Genomic DNA, 12522 nt, shown 5'->3' with positions numbered 1-12522 from the left:
AGATGAGGTCATTCAATATAATGCCTTTGTTGTGGCAGATGTAGGGGTCTGTGATGAGAGTTTCTTTATTTAGGTTGAGAATTTTATGTCTGAAATTTTTAAGGCAGTTTTTGGATAGGTTAGGGGGTAATTTATTCTAATTGAGTAGTTTCCTGCACAGGACAGTAGGGCGTTCATCTTATTGACTTGGGAGGATTCCATGGTGGTTGAGGAAGTCATGCAAAGCAGGAATATATAGGGTGGGGACCTCTTCCAAGATGGCGAGAAATTGGGAGGTCCTTTTTCTGTTTAGTAAATAGGTAAGATTGTCCTTTGTCCGTTTCTACGAATTGGATGTGCAGAAACTCTTGTGAAAACCAACAAACAAAGGGGCCTTCTTCAACAAAATGGGGCAACAATTCTCTAGGGAAAGGAGTTTCAACAGAAGGGATGTGGGTGAGGCAGGCCACAGGTGTAGAATCAGTCCACCAGATAGATAGAGACAGTATATGAGAATACCAATACCAATTTTAGGTGGTGCAAGCTCCGTCATGAGAGCAATTTCTCTGCAATAACCAACAGAGTTTTAGTACATCACGCACGATGTTTACAGCTTGACATGCACATAGCAGCTCTGTATCTCGAAATGCCCATTGACTCTGAAGCCTTGATTGCATCAGGGCCGCAGGAGTCACAGCTCTCTGGCTGGAGGGTAATGCCAGAAAGACTAAAGAGCCTGGTGCTTACCCAAACAATACAGGGACAGGCACGTTTACTGCCCAGAACCTCAAATTTTTTTTTAACAATCTTTTATTGGTTTTACAAGCAAGCATCCATACAGTGGAATATTGAAATGTGCGGTGTTCACAGTATCAACAGTATTATCAGTACTCGATTACTGCATCTCCTTGAGAGTCTTCTATTAATGCCAGTGGGACCCAGAATCTGGGTAACACTGAAAAACAATGGGAACCTAGACAATCAGTTCTGATGCTACGTCTCATAGCTTTTATAGTTCCAAACCTATAGCCAATGCATGACAAATTCAGTGCCAACTGTTGCATTCAACAATGGCTTCTCCCACACTCCAACCGTGCCATGGTCGGGCCTCTCATTGAGGAGGAGGCGGAGGTCCCCCCCCTCCAAAGTGTTATCGTCCAGCATTAACAGTTCCCGTTGCCTTCAGTGAGGGTGCAGAGACAGAATATTGATTTAAAAATATCGACTTGTCCAAATATCGAGGTAAAAATATCGTCGGTCAGAAATATCGCCAGAAGAAATATCGTGGTCAAGAATATCGATTTTAGGTTAGTAATATTAATGTTTAAAATATCAAAGTGTTTAATATCGTTTTTCCGCCCCAGCTGACATGTCACGTAAATAAATGAGAATGTCATCAGCAACCGGCCGCAATATGTGGCCATTCCGAGGAAGCTCCTCACTTCTGTGGGCGATTGTGGTGCTGGGGCATCTTTGATGGACTTCGATTTCCGCGGGTCAATCTGGACCCCCTCCTGGTTAAATACATAACCGAAGAACTCAATCGAGGGCTGAAAGAACTGGCACTTCTCCTTGTGGAGTGTTGCTCCATGTGCACTTAGTCTCTTCAGCACATCACGCAGGTGCTTGTAGTGTTCGGAGGCCGTGGCGGAATGGATGAGGATATCATCGCTCACATTGAGAACCCCCGGCAGTCCAGATAGCAGCTCCCTGATGGTGTTCTGAAACACCTCAGCGGCCGAGGATATTCCGAAGTTGAGGCGCTTGTACCTCCGGAGGCCCAGGTGGGTGCTGAATGTGGTTATGAAGCGGCATTCCTCAGCGAGGGGCAGTTGGTGGTAACCCGCATTGAGGTCGATCTTGGAAAACCACTTCGATCCATTCACATCTGCTATGATGTCATCCATCGTTGGGGTCAGGTGTCTCTCCTGCTTGATTGCAGCGTTCGGCAGTCTCATATCGATGCATAGCCGGACCTCGCCCGGCTGCTTGGGTTTTTCGACGATGACCATGGGCGACACCCACGGGGTGGGCCCTGTTACTTTTTCAATGACCCCCAATCTTTCGAGCTTCGCCAGTTCCTTCTCCACCAGCGGCCGCAGGTGAAATGGGATCCTCCGATGGCGGAGGGCGGTAGGGGTGACGGTCTTGTCGATGTGGAGCTTTATCGGTGCGCATTTGATGCATCCGAGACCCTTGAACAGCTCAGGGAAGCGCTCCAGGAGTTCTTCTACCTGATGGTTCCGTATGTGGTTGGCAAAGGCAATTAGCTTCAGGTCCTCCGCCGTGTGGCTGCTTATTAGCGTGTCAGCCTCTCGATCAATGATGTGGATTGTTGCGGTTACTTCCACTTCGTCGGCCCGTATGGGTATAACTATTTTCCCTTTCAGAGGAAGTGGGGTGTCTGCGCCATATGCAAATATCTTGGTCTTGGAGTTTAAGACTTCCGGGCGAGGGCGCAGCTTGTTGAACTCTTGTAGGCCCATAACGTTGACGGTGGCCCCCGTGTCAATAACGGCCTTCACTTCGCTCTCTCCTACTTGGATCACACAGGTCGGTTGTGGCCGTCGTCTGATCTTTAATTCCCTGGCAAAAGAAACTACATACGTCTCCTCCTCATCCTCTGAGTCCGATTCAACCTGCGATGTTGGCAGAAATTTATCTGTCCTCCCCGGGGATGAGTCTGCTATGGATAGTTGGCGAACCGCTTTGGTGGCTGCCCATGACTTCTGCGAGTTTGGGGGTTTGTTCCTCCTGCGGCAAACCGCTGCAAAATGATTTGGAATTCCGCAGCTCCCGCAGACTTGACCTTGGGCAGGACAGTCTCTGGCCGCATGGGGTTCGTGTCCACAGTATCCACACCGGCCCTGTGGTGCGTCTCGCCGGACTCCCTTTCTTCCTGGGCCACGTGGCCGTGACCGTACCGCATCAGCCCGCTCACTCTTGGTCGTTTCCGGTTTGGCGGGAATTTTATGCAATGCTTGCTCCATGGCCGTGGCCCTGGCGTCTGAAAGTTCATGAGCTCTGGCCAGGACGAGGATGTCCTCTAGTGAGATACCAGGTTTTCTTAGGATGTGGCCCCTCAGAGTTTTGTCCCGACACCCCTGTATTAGTTGGCGCCTGATAGCCTTGGGCTGGTCTTCGTCCGTGGAACTGGCCAGTTCCCGGACCCGAGTGTGGAATTGATCCATGGATTCGCCCTCCCGTTGGCGGGCTTGCCCCAGCTTGAAGACCTCAAAGTCTACATTCAGTTGAGGGTCAAAGTGGTTGTTCAGGGCGGTGACTGCAGCAGCATACGTGGTTACCCCCGCCGAGTTGGGCAGGTGTTTGAAGAGTCGGAAGACTTCGTCCCCAGCATAATGAAGGAGCAGTGACCGTTTCACTGCGTCGTCCGTTTCTCTTGTGACAACGAAGTAGTTTTCGAGTCTCTCCAGCCACACCTTCCACCGGGGTGATGCCGTAGATGGGTCGCTCGCTTCGCTGAATGGCGGCAGCACTCCAGCAGCAGCGTGCTGGAACGGGATGTTGATGATCGGTGCCGCTGCCTCGTCCACCATGGCGGCGGTACCCAACTGCTGGCGGGTCGACGGGCTGAGGTGTCGTGATGTCTGTATACGCCTCGGCGTGCGTCTGGCACCACGTGTGCCTCGTCAGGCAGTATCGACTCCTTTCTCCGATGGTCGCTGGTGTGAGCACACCGGAAGGATGGCACGTCGGTGCCCTCGCAGTAGGCACCGCGGGCTGGTGCGGGTAGTACCGCCCGATGAAAAGAACGAGGGTCGGTATCCCACCCTCGTCGCCAATGTGGTGAGGGTGTGTGGGTAGGCCTAAGCGACCAGCTATGGCCGCGTGCGCAGGGGTGGTAGCGCGGAGCGTAAGCCAGTAAACCACACACTTGTCTCAGTCGGAAGTGACGTGCCCGAGCGCGCGTCCTTCTTTTATTGGACCCCGCAGGCCACGCCTGGCCTGCGGATGCGTGGATGCGTACGTGCGTCTGCTAGCGTGCTAACCGCACTACACCAGCTATCAGTATCCCCAGTCTCTCGGTCGATTGCCTCAGGGCTATCGCTAGAGGCTCTAGTGCCAGAACGAACAGTAGGGGAAATAGAGGGCACCCCTGCCGGGTACCCCATGTATAGTGTATTCACAGGAAGTATGCTTCCCCGTTCGTGCCCTGGCAGTGGGATTGGTGTAGAGCAGACGTACCCATTGGAGATAATCTGGAGGGAGACCGAATCTTTGCAAGGCTGCAAACATGTATGATGTAGTGATGGAGTCGAAGGCCTGGCGGAGATCCAAAGCCAAACATCCTGCATTGGTATATTCCGCTGGAGTAGCCACCATGACATGGTATAACCATCTAGTGTTTAGGGAAGTGCTGCGTGCAGGCAGAAATCTGCTTTGGTCTCTTTGTATAAGGGTATTTAAGACGGGCAGTAGACGATTGGCCAAGGCCTTACTAAAGATTTTGTATTCAGTCGGTAGTAGTGATAAGGGTCAATAACTAGATAGATCAGTTCCCTCTCAACCCGGTTTGGGGAGGGAGATGGCCAGAGCTTGCATGGTGGATTGTGGTAAATGACTGATATCTAGGGCCGTCTTATATACTTCCTCTAGTTTAGGGACAAGTGTGTCTGAGTAAGTTTCACAAAATTCTGTGGGCAGGCCATCAAGCCCAGGGGCTTTATTGCGGTTTAGGCCCTTATTCGCCGCTCGTATTTCATGCTGGGTGATGGGGCCAGAAAGGTCTTTCTGTGTGTCGTCTGTGATACTGGGGAATGTTAAGTAATTCAGGAAGTCTTCTAGTAGCGTGTCATCAGTATGCGTGGGGGCTGCATAGAGCTTACCGAGGTAATCACAAAAGGCCTCGTTTATCGCGATTTGTGTATGCACAAGGCCCTTGGTTGGTGCCAGTATACAAGTGATAATGGGTGGTTCTGGGCTGTCTTGCAAAATACATGCTAACAACTAACGGACTTGTCGGCCTCGGTGTGTTTTCGCTGTGTAAAGACCCGGTGATCTATGACACGGAGATCCTCCAGGGTCTCAGCATGTCGAATGCAGCATCCTGCAGAGAGTCTCTTTTGTGTGGGCCAGACAATGTCACCTGCTCTAGGTCTGTCAGTTGGGTTTCTACATCAATAAGGCGTTGGTGTATTTCTTGTCTAGCCCCCACTATGGTCCCAATTGCAGATCCCCTACACTACCAACTTAAGTGCATGCCAATCAATGAGGTTAGAGGAGGCTGTATATCAATTTTCTGACAGGTAATTTGTAATGGTCTTGGATAAAGTGGTAGGGAACGGGGTATCCTCCAAGAGCTGAGGCCATAATTTCCAAGTGTGGACCAGAGTGGGGACTCTACCCCATGTGAGCGTTATGTTATGTTAACAAAATGTATAAAGCGCATGGCTACCCCAGCAATGGGGCGTCCCAGCGCTAGCAGGTCGCACGTCAGAGGGAAAGAGGGAGCTAGGGAGTCGGAAAGCCCGCAGAGCAGGCATAGCAGGGTTAGAAGGTAGCTCAGCTAGATGGAAGCGAACAGCCAGGTTTTAATCTGTTTTCTGAAAGCCAAGTGGTCTTGGGTACAACGGGCCGCGATCGGGATAGAGTTCCACAGGAGAGGGGCCAGGGACCTAAAAGAGCGTCCTCCTGCTCTGCATCTGCGCACTCTAGGAGTGCAGGCCAGGTGCAGGTCAGTGGAGCGCAGAGCCCATGTGGGTACATACAATGAGCAAAGGCCCTGTAAAATCTGGGGGCCCTGGCTGGATAAGATCTTATGAAGGATACAGAGAGTCTTGAAGTGGATTCTCTGTTTAATCGGGAGCCAGTGTAAGCGTCGCAAGAGATGGGAGGTGTGACAGCATTTTGGGAGGGCAAACAAAGTACGGGAAGCAGCATTCTGGGCTTGTTGTAATCTCTTCATAACCATTTTAGTAGTGCCCAGTAGGAGTCCGTTACAGTAGTCCAGACGAGACAAGACTACTGCTTGAATGATCGTCTGACGGATGGGGGCAGTAAATAATCCTAGGATGGGTTTCAGCCAAGGTGGGAGGCCGAAGCAGGTGCCTGCCACTTTTTTTGCATGCAGTTCAAACGACAAGGAATTGTCCATTAGGACCCCTAAGTTTTTTACTGCGTTCTTTGGTTGGGGGGAGGATCCAACTCAGCGGGCCACCATTGGTGGTCCCAGTTATGCGAGTCTCTCCCAAACAGGAGCACCTCAGTTTTAGAGTCATTAAGTTGGAGATAGTTGTTTGCTAGCCAGTCTGAGATTGCCAGAATGTCTTCCTTGAACCTCAGTTTATCTAGGCCAGGGTCTTTAGTGAAGATAAACAACAACTGCGTGTCATCAGTGTAAGATAACATCTTAATCCCACGGGCCTTGGCCAGAAGGGCCAGAGGGCGGATGTAAACGTTAAAAAGTGTAGGGCTCAACGCAAAGCCCTGTAGAACACCACAGTTGAGAGGATGGATATTGGACTGATGAGGGGAGGCAGGAATCTGGAAGGAACGTTCAGATAAAAACAATGCAAGCCAGGCCCAGGCCGTGCTGCAGACCCCGATCTCCCTGAGTCGATGGAGTAGGATCCCATGGGAGACCGTGTCAAAGGTCGCAATCAGATCGAGCACCACCAGAACAGTGGTGCCACCCTCATCCAGTACCGCCTTCAGCTGCTCTGTGACTGCCAGCAAGGCAGATTCCGTGCTATGATTAGACTGGAACCAGTTTTGTGATTTGTCCAGAATCTCAATCTCCTCTAAATACCTCGTAAGGGTGGTATTGACATGGGATTCCATGACCTTTGCCAGGTAAGGGAGCAAAGAGATGGGCCGGAAGTTCTCAGAGGCAAAGGCATCCAATGTAGGCTTTTTTAGGATTGGGACACCTTAGCGTGTTTCCATGATTTGGGGAGCACCGCTGACTGAAGTGATCTGTTAATCAGTACCCTCCCTGCAGTCAGGAGGCAGTCTTTGAAGTTCCTGAAAATATCAGGTTTGACCGGGTCGGCAGGAGAGCCAGATTTCACCTTGTTAGAAATGATGTCCATGTTTTTACAGAATATGGGGGGTAGGGCTTGGAGATGGAGAGAGGAGTCTGTGGTAATGATAGGAAGCAGAGAGTCTGGTGTCGCCCTACGCACATCAAGTGTAGTATAGATGTCGTCAATTTTATTGATGAAATATTGGGCTAGCTTTTCACACTGTTGGTTGGAGGAGATGATATTATTAGTGGTTGCTATGGGCTTCGTCATTTGAAGTGATTAAGTTTGTATAATATGCGGCTTTGACCTTTTGGACAAGCTTATGATAGGCTTTGATCGCCTGTCTGTAGAGTAGTTTTGTTGAGGGGTCATAGGAGCGTCTCCATGAGCATTCCAGGGATTTGCAGTGTTGTTTTTCCTGCCTTAAAGACTCATTGTACCACGCATGGGATTTTGTACGCTTAGCGCAGATCAGTTTATTTGGGATGCAGTGGTCTAATGTGCTGCTAAGGCAGCTCCTATAAGCCTTGTCTGCTTCTTCCAGATTGTTAGACCAGGTAGGACAGGAAGATTTTAGGCTGGACGCAAAGCCAGAGATATCCAATTTATGCCATGGTCGCTTCATAGTGTAATGCTGGAGGACTTGAACAGGGGCGTCTGCGAGATCTAAACTTATATGAATAAGAAAATGGTCAGACCAAGCTAGTTGAAGGGGGGCATGTGCGATGACAGGCTGGATGTTAGAAAACATAGGATCCAGCAGGTGGCCAGCAAGATGGGATGCACCCTCCACTATCTGCATGAGCTGGCAGGCCTCCAAGTCCCCCAGGAAATTAACAATATCCCATGAGTTCCAAAGGGTTGTGGTCAGAGATAGGTGGATTGGTGTATTTGTGAAGCAATAGTGCGAGTCCCTAAGAACCTATCAATCCTGGTGTGAAGTTGGTGGACTGGTGAATAAAAGGAATATTACCTGTGAGTAGGGTGCAGAAGTTGCCAGATATCATTTAGTTCCCAGCCATTCAACCAAGTTGAGAGGAGATCAGCTTGTTTATGGGAGCCAGCGCTGTGTAGTGGGGGGTGGGATCTATCTAAGTCCACATCTAGAACAGCGTTACAATCTCTGCCCAGGATCCAGGGAATAGTGTCCCACCCAGACAAGGACGTGCTCAGCCGATGGAAGAACTTGTCTCGATCGAAGTTCTGGGCATAGATACTGCCCAGACCACAATTAGCCCCTCCAGTGTACCCTTCAACAATATGTATCAACCCTGATCATCTACGCGGCAGTCCAGCTCTATGACAGGGACTCTATGGCGGATCCATATGGTCACCCCACGAGCGAAAGGCGAATAGTTAGTGGAGAACATGTGACCTCTCCATTTTTGCGAGTCTTCAAGGCTTTGGAATCGATGTGGTGCGGTTCCTGAAGGAATACAATCTGTGCCTTCCGCTTGAGAAGGTAAGCATGGACTTGGTGTCTTTTGTGCACTGCCCCTAGACCTCGCACATTCCAGGTCAGCAGGTTGTATGTGCCTAAGGTGGTGAAGTTACTAGACATACGTAAGTAGTGTAGACAGGACTCCTTCGAACATGGAGCCAGTTAACATTTGCAGACCAGGAGTACCCTTTTCCCTTCAAACCAAGAATACTCGGCGCGGCCATTGAACTGTGCTGGGCCAAACAGATAACCACAACATTCATGAACAGTATTGCAGTGCATTCGCTATGTGGGGGGTCTTTGCCACCGACCATAGTAGTAGTACTTGGCTACAGAGCTCTGGTAGCTCTACAGACCCCAGGAGGTACATATATAGTATGTCAATAAACAATCATAATCGCCTTATGTGTGGTCACTGGGATTAAACCTGGAGGGGGTGGGACTACCCGACAGCAACATAAAGTTTGTATCAATCTTTGTAGGCTCTAATTAATCAGTTGTAAAGAAGAGCAATATAGCATGTCAGTTCATAACATTGCAATTAGGCACATATCTCAACATTCTGCATAGTAGAGCTAAAAAGGATACAGGTGCGCTGCGTAGTCCCACTAAAGTTCCAAGTGCCCTGCCATTGCATTCGTTCAAGAGGACTAGGTAGACCACATCATTTGTCCACTAATTCGTCCGCAGTTTGGGGTGTCACTGATGGAAACAGGGTAATGCTGTGCTCAGAGTCTGAGTGGATGGTGTTGGTGTCATCTGAATCAGACAGGATCTTGGAGTTATCCTCCTGAAAGGAGCCAGCCAGGGCCAGCGCATCTGCTCGGTCAACCGCTGATCTTGTGTTGGACCTACTATCTTGGTGACTGGCTTGCTCTTGGTGTGGCGCTGAGTGCCGTACCTCTGTGATTTCGCAGGACTACATAGCGATGAACCCGATAGGCCATCTTGACTTGATTCCAGGCCCATCACTTCCAGCCACTCGTCTGCATCATTTAGACTGTCAAAAAATAGGTTTTCCGATCATGGATGATTTTTAAGTGTGCTGGCAATAAGAGTGTGTATTTGAGTTGAGCTGCACGTAGTTTCTTCTTGACTGTTTGAAAAGAGGACCATTGGAGCTGCACCATTATGGTGTAATCCGGGTAGAGCGAGATCTTCTAGTTCTCGAACTGGGTCTGCTGTGTTTCTCTCGCCTTTTGTAAAAGTACGTCGCAGTCCCTGTAGTTAAGTATTTTAACGATCAACTGTTGTGGGGGTGCACCAGCCTTTGGCGTTTAAGTAGGAATCCTGTGTACCCTCTCTACACAGAAATAAAGGGACAGGCCATCTTGGGCCATGTATTCTCTGAACTATGTTTCCATAACGCCTGCTGGCTTGGAGCCTTCACTACGTTCCGGAAGTCCAATAACGCGTATGTTATTTCGCTGATTTCTACCCTCCACATCTTTGACTCTAGCCTGAAGGCCAGTGACTTGCTGCTGCAGCTGCTTTATTTGTGTATCGTGTTCCACAAGTTTAGGTTCAATGTTGGATAGTGCTTTCTCCTGCTTGTGGACTGTGTCAGCGAGTTTCCCATTATCTGCTCGAAGAGGTCAGTCGTGAGAGACCCAATTTGCAGCTCTATTGCTTTGCGTGAATCTCTGACCTTCTTAAGAATCAGGTCGAGTTTGTCAGGGGGCGGCTCGCCCTACTCAGGGAAGGAGGCGCCAGGTGATGGGGGCCTAGCTGTACCCCAAGGCGCCCCAGAGGGCCCTCACGCGATTGCGGTGCTGTCCAGGACCTTCCCCTTAAGTCGTCCCATGATGGCTGCACGTGGGTACAGCTATGGATTGAGGGGCGGTAGCTGCAGAGGAGACCCCACCCAGTGCAACACCAACCCAGCGGTGCTGTCCGGAAAGGGCACGTGTCCCAATGGTGATGGGGTCTTATTGTTCAGTCTCAGGGGGCTCAAAGAAGCAGCCGCTGATGCTCCCAGGCCTGCCCACCCAGGCCCCAACCACGTATCACAGCCCAAGGTGACTTTTGTTATAGTTATTATTGCCCTATTTGCCTGCCAAATGATCCTGTCCTCCCAGGGAGTGGGGTCTGCCTCGTGTCACTCACCACACGGCTCCACCGCACAATGGTAATCCTCAGTGGCGTCTGGTGGTTGGCCCTGTATGCTTGAGCGTGTCCAAGTTGCAGGCCACCCGGGTGCAACGCTGCCCAGTGCTCTCTGTGGCCCACTAGCACACCGCGCTCCAGTGCCCTGATCTCCCAAAGAGGACCAACTCCTGGGGCCTAGTGCAGCTCCTGAGATTGATCGCACCGCTCAGCATGGCCGGCATCCGTACTTCGTTTCCTCCGCCGCCCAGAGGACCTGGAGGCCTCCGCTTCACCGCTCTCAGTGTCCTCGATGATAAATGGCAGAAGGGTAATGCGCAAGGCCCCGAGCAGTGCAGGACAGCAGGTGCAGAATGTTGAGACTTCTGCACCCTCTTTTTAGTAGCTGGGAACAGCATCCAAGGGGGGGTGCGCCACTGCTCCACGCTCCTCAGTGTAGAGGCATCATCATGGCGGGGGAGAGAGACAGACCCCCTATACAGTCCAGCATTAGAGTGCTCAGCTTCCCCTCTCCCCATCTGTCTATAGTCCTCTATGTCGCAGGCACACTCACTCCGCCGCCCGGGCCCCGTCTCATGAGTTCTCAGCCCCTCAGGGGGCCTCGGTGTGCAAGATCCACTGTCCGATCTGAAGGCAGCCATGCTCCGCCCCCTCTCTGTCTGTCCGAGACTCCCCCTCTGTCTCAGGTCTAGCCGCTCTTTTGATCAGGCCCCACCGTGACCAACCTCGGCCCAGCAGTTCTGCGATGCCGTCACCATCTGCGGCTCGGGTCACGCCAAAGTTCGCGAAGTGAGGACAGTGACACAGGCTGCATAGCATTGTCTGATGACGTGATCCTCCGGCTCCGGCACACATCGCCTGTAAGCCGCAATCCCCACAGTCTCAGGTGGACACAGAGATCGGATGCATAGCAGCAACCTGGTCGCACAGGAACCACAGGAGATCCTCTGGAGGCTGCGACAGCAGTATTCCAGTGCTTAGAGCTGCACAGAGCGTTTCTGCTTCGGATTTCACCAGGATAATTCCCCCTTGAGTCTGGAGCCTCACCAGGTTGCGTCCGCCGGTTAGCCACGCCCCCCTTGAATTTTATTATAGTAGTTATTTTTTTTTTTTTTTGAATTTTGCTTTTTTTAGTACCGTAGCGGGTTGTGGGTTTATAGGGGAATACGGTGGGAAGTAATTTAATTATATTAAATGTATTGAATATGTTTTATTTATTAATATTTCTTTCATTGAGATGTTATAGTGTTAAATGTGGTAAGTAATCTTTTATGAATTAATTCATAATTTGTTGTTAATCATTCCTAAGTAAATTAATTGCTAATTAATTATGGTAATTGTGTAAATAATTTTAGGTGTGTGTTGTGGTATTTATAGGTGTAAATAGTGGGAAGTAATATATTTTTAATTGATGATTCAATAATTATTTGTTAATTAATTGTAATTAATAATTAGTCATCAACAATCGTAATGTGTAATTAATTTTAGGTGTGTGTTGTGGTGTTTATAGGTGTAAATGGTGGAAATGGTGGAAGTAATTTATTTTTAATTGATGAATTAATAATTAGTTAATTAAAAATCATAGTAATTGTGTAACTAGTTGTTAATTGATTTTTATTAATTAATTCATAATAAATTATGGTCATTGTGTAATTAATTTTAGGTGTGTGTTGTGGTGTTTATAGGTACGAAGTAATTTATTTTTATTTGAGGAATTAATAATTAGTTAATTAATTAAATAAAAAATAAACATGGTAATTGTGTAATTAGTTGTATGTGTGTGTTGTGTATATTATAGTGTTAAAGCATGTGTATTCAATGATTATTTTTTTTATCAATAATCATTTTTTGATTGATTATTATTTATGGTCATTATAGAAATAAATGTAGATACCACTTTTTAAGTATTTTTTAATTGGAGTGGTGTTGTAGGGTAGGAAATAAAATTAAACATTTACGTTTTACATTATTTTTTTGTTTGTTAATATTTGATCCTTTTAAATGTATTTA

This window comes from Lissotriton vulgaris, chromosome 9 (assembly GCF_964263255.1).
Source record: "Lissotriton vulgaris chromosome 9, aLisVul1.2, whole genome shotgun sequence".
NCBI classification, from domain to species: Eukaryota; Metazoa; Chordata; class Amphibia; order Caudata; family Salamandridae; genus Lissotriton; species Lissotriton vulgaris.
The sequence above is the reverse complement of the archived record's forward strand: the minus strand, read 5'-3'. Positions refer to the sequence as shown.